This window comes from Melitaea cinxia, chromosome 26 (genome assembly GCF_905220565.1).
Source record: "Melitaea cinxia chromosome 26, ilMelCinx1.1, whole genome shotgun sequence".
Taxonomy (NCBI): domain Eukaryota; kingdom Metazoa; phylum Arthropoda; class Insecta; order Lepidoptera; family Nymphalidae; genus Melitaea; species Melitaea cinxia.
Window position 1 is genome coordinate 10,682,657 of NC_059419.1, and position 5,461 is coordinate 10,688,117.

Genomic DNA, 5,461 nt, shown 5'->3' on the forward strand with positions numbered 1-5,461 from the left:
CTTTTAAAAGCATTTTAGGTGAATCATATACCATAATATGTGATGAGAGTGAGAGGTGATATCATAATGTCATATTTTGAATAACAAAGTTTTTTACATCATTCATATTAAGAGTGTCTTAATGATTATTGTTATATTACTAGGTAGGCAAACACATGATGGTACGCGATTACCGTAGCTTATAGACACCTACAACACCAGTTGCATCGCAAGCGCGTTGCCGACCCTACCCCCCAAATCCCCCAGGAGCTCTGGTCACCTTACTAACCACAGGGACACAAGACTGCTTGAAAGTAGTATTATTTAGCTGTGCTCTTCCTTAAGGTCGAGGTACTTCCCCACTCGGGCTGCTCCAGATTTTAAACAGGATATATCCAACCATGCACTGCCTCAGTTCAATTACAGTAGTTAATATATAATCCATTTCAATATTGTATGTTTTTATTATAGTGTAAAATAAGAATCCCTAATGTGTCTGTAATGAGTCTGTAAATTTTAAAGACAAACAATAATGTAAAGTTCTATGACAGCCTATTAATATATTATAACAATGAGATTGATTGGTTTAATAGCTTCCAGTTGTGCTGTTGAAGCATGTTTAATTTCACCAATGTTTTAAATGTATATAAATATCTTTAGCACAGTTCTGTTTTGCTAAGGTAAGAAACTAAATGCTTGTGTTTAAGTTAACAATTCTTTGAAGTAGATATACAATTTATTTGTAATAAATGTAGATATAAGTAGAATATATATTGATTTGGGGTAGGAATTAAGCCAGAGCACTGAACAGCATCATTGTAAACTGTGTCTGTGTGGAGCAGTTATTACAAATTTGTTATAGAATAACATGGAATTTAAAGGTTTGTGTGATGTAATGGTCGAATTACCTACATCACTTTTCTTTATATGTTTCTAGAGGGGATCAAGATTAAAAAATGATAATCATAAATCGGTATGTAAGGGAAAATAGCATTAGAATCACTAGTTAAGGGTTCATACATCATGATGTTATGAGTTGCTTTGGAGACAATTGGTAAAATAAAATTTCATATGACAGAAGATCTTACACAACACAACAACAACCTTCTTTGTCTCTAATTGGAATTATTTACATAGAATAGATATTCTATGCAAATAATTCCAATTAATACATTATTTGATCTGCATAAGATTATGCAAATTTAATTTCATTTATATAATAGATTTATAAAATTATATGACATATATGCACTGGGTAGTTTAAAACGTATAACTCAGTATGGTTTAGGTTTTCTAAGATAATTTTTAAAACAATATGTAATTAATAATAAAATTACACAATCTACTTATCATCACTAGTCAAAACAAGTTAATTTACCGTTTGTATAACATCCATATTGTCGTATGTGTTAATTATAACATGATAAAGACAAAATAGGTCAAAAACCTCATAACCAACTATTTTATCTAAAAATTAGATTCACGGTTTGACCTCGTCCAACGAGGAAATCTTTCCAATTATAATTAAAACGTAAGAATTACTAAATCGTTAGGATATAATACGTTCATCACTTACAAAATTTAACACAAATCACGAAGTTTAATGATTGAAATACACTTAACTGGAAAGCACTTGGATACACAGATCTCTAAATTCTATAATACACTTATAAGAAATGTCTTTAAAGTGGAAAAAATTAAGCAATTAACACTAAAATTGTGAGATGTTACGAAGAAATCATGTCTTTACTATTTGACAGCTGGTGTGTCATTTCTGATGATTGATTTTGAGGAGATAAACAATGTAGCGACATGTTATTTTAATTTTATATGAAAGAGAATAAGTTAAAGAATATTTACTTACGGCTTCTTTTAAATGTTTTGGCGAAATTCGACAATAAAAAAATATAAACAACACACATCAATCGTTTAGAATCCACGGGCCACGTATTCTGACGGTGTTGTCAGCGTCATATCGCATATGTGGAAGTTTTCAAAATTCATTAGTACTGCATGAATCGGAGTACTTATTTTCTATAAATAAATATTTTTTTAAATATAATAAAATAAAATAACTACAAATTTAAATAAATTAATAATAACAATATTTAATCAAGTATAAATAAATTTCTAAATATTATAAAAACAATTATTAAAATCGTAGTTAATTGAATGTGTTATGATCTTATCTAAGAGGAACGGAGCAGATTTGTGAATCTGGCAATGTATATATCGATGTGTCATATTGGCTCGTGTTTGCTCAACAAATATAGATCTTAAACCAGTTCGAAATGGTTTAATTTAGTTTGATTTTGTAAATAGAATATTTAAAAAAATCTAAGTACCTACCTACGTACTTACATTATAATGTCAAAATAAGAAAAAAATAATTTTTAACTTCGAACTCAAAGTTCATTAGGTTCTTACACTAATCAATGCTCTTCAATTTATTTTAAACTATTTACAATATTTAATACATTATTTTAAATTTGTTAGAACATTATATAATATGTAATAAAGGATATATATAAAAGTAATTATATGCTAATATAAAGATTTTATATTTTTTGACACCGAATATAATTACTAATTCTCAATACTGTTACTATAAAGAGAGAAAAATTGTAAGTTAAAATGTACCAAGCTACGGTGTAACTATACCCTTCGTTGTACGCAAGCGCGGCAAAACTTTTCTATGAGATGGGAACTATATCGATATTAGACTTTATAGAATATAATTATTTCTTTAGGGACTATTGTTGTGTCGAAATGAAAGTCTTCTCAGAAGGTGTCGATCGAATATATTTGCATAAAAAATGGTAATATTTATATAAAATAATTTACAATAAAAAGTAAGTATCACAATAGTTGATTAGTTTTTATGACCAATCACGGATAAGCCTTGCGTCTCTTTCTCGCGCGTGGCTCTCTTTTTCCGCGCGTGCCGCTGTCGATTACTCATGCGCTTCGTCGCGAGTCGGAGGCACGGTAGCGCGGAGCGATATCTATAAATAGATCATACGTTCCCGCGTCTCGCCCTTTTCGGCGGCGATCGGCGCGGCGAACGGATCTCTGACGTGTACTTCACTCGGCGGCGGCGTGATTGTACTTCGTGAAGATCATCATGAAGAATACGTGCGAGTTAGCTTGAAGACTTCTGTGAAGATCTGTGCATGTGATTGCTGGTGCATCCGCTTGCATGGTGTGCTGTGCTATTTTCCAACAGTTCTTTTCAGAGCTAACAATCTTGTTTCACGAACATTAAAACAGTTCTTTTCAGAGCTAACAATCTTGTTTCACGAACATTAAAACAGCTCTTTTCAGAGCTATGTGCTTTCTGTTTCACGTACACGTCAATGTATCTTGGTAAGGTAATGGTTGAGGTTATGAACGGTAAAGGCATCGGTAAGGTTAAATGGTAAAGGTATCGGTATGGTTAAATGGTAAAGGTATCAGGTAAGTTATCTTGAAGCCTCATTGAATTACTATTACTACTTATGTAATAATAGTTCGATGTGGTAGGTAGCCACATTTCTAATTATTTTTTTCCACTTATGTCTCGATGAAACATACCAATGACATTATCACTAAAATATATTACTGTAAAATACAATATTAATAACTGTTAGTACCCAATTTCTTTCACATTATTTTACCGCGTGTAGTTTTAATATAATAAAAGTAATATTGAGTTACCTAAATACAAGTGTAGTATCTCTACATTCGTTTTTGATTGTTTAATAATTTAACCACACCATAAAATAAGTATTTCAAAATGAAACTAACTCTCGCTATGTAAGTAAATTGTTTAAAAGATAACTCGTAATGAAGCGGCATGATGGATTAAGCTTCGACTCTTTTCCTATATGGAAAAAAAGGCCTATACCTAGCAGTGGGTTATTACAGGCTGAATCACTCAAAATCAAAATTCAATACATAAATTTTAAATTCCAAAATGATTCACAATCTACTTATTTATGATTTACAAAAAAAAAAAAAAAAACTATACGATAGATCAGATTTACAGGGTGAACTTAATTATTATATAGCGTTACCATAGTAGTAAAAAGAAAAAGAAAATTTATAAGCGATAGAAATACCAAAAATACTATCGATAAAACTCCTAGTCAAATGAACATCACTATACTGAAAGTCCACCCTCTATCGATTCGCCCCGGCAAAGCCTAATTTTGTATGTTTGCTCGGTAACACTAACGCAACCACATCTTACGTTGTAACACCTTCACTCATAACCGAACCGTAATTTAACAGAAATAAGGTTTACTTTAAGCTGTTCAATTATTTGTCTTGAGCTATTTTATCACAAGAGAGAATTTAATTTCAATACAGCATGTTAAAGAATAATGAGCTTTAATACTAATGATTAGAGCCAATTTTAGTTTGACAAAAGTGTTTCAGCAGTTTAAACTTGTACAAATCTGAAAAGGTGGTCTCAGTGAGGCGTCATGAGTTCAATAAATTGTGTTCTAGTTTCGTTTAAAAACAATACTAAGTGTTTTATTGTTTTGTGACGAAAATACAGTTCTTAAAACAAATCGTAGACTAACAATTAAAATGTTTTTTAGTGGTATGGCGAAGGTGATAGGTAAGATACTTCAATTATAAGACGGAATTGATTTTTCTGAATGATATTAGTAAGTTTTATGGGGTAAGGTCAATTTTAACTAGAGCTGTTTTTAGTTCATTTGTTAATTTGGAAATATGTGCCTACGTTTGTTTGTGTTTTTCAAATAATTTCTTTAATTTTTTTTTACAAGAATTGTCGAATAAATGTCGGTAAAAGAAAAAAAATTAAACAATATTTTTATGAATTAAAACTTAGTGCGCCTAATTTATTATATTCACATTAATGTTCCATTGACCAAAATTTTTGGTTTACAAGAAGACCAACCACACCAACTCAGAATCTTGTGTTTTTTCTTAAACAAAATAATAGGGAAAAAAGCTTGTAAACACTGTTCCACACAAGATTTGCGATTATAAATTTTATATTGGATTTAGGTACATTCCAGTTTCATTTGCGCTGATTTTAGTTCTATCCTACTATTTGCCAAATTTGAAAAAAAAATTGAATTACTATATACTTAAATATTCCTTTTATTGGTTTGATAGATGTTAAATTTAATCAAATTGTAAAAGTAGTTCTAAGAGTCAGCACTTTCGAACATAAAGCGAATTTAAACAACTTCGGTGACTTATTTAAATGAAACAACCCACCTCTTCCCGTGACCATGGTTGCTGTAAAGTATCCGAAACGTCGGGAATCAAAAAAATTAATAAACCGCGATAAAATCCGAAAGAGGTTGTTTCATTTAAATTAGTAAAATTCGCGTAGGCATTAGAAAACAATAACTTCAGTGACCTTAGAATAGTATGGTTGTAAAAATACGAACTTCAAAGCGAGTTTCTGTTGGTATGGACATTAGAGGTTAAGAAAACTGTTATAATTACAGCTGCAAAA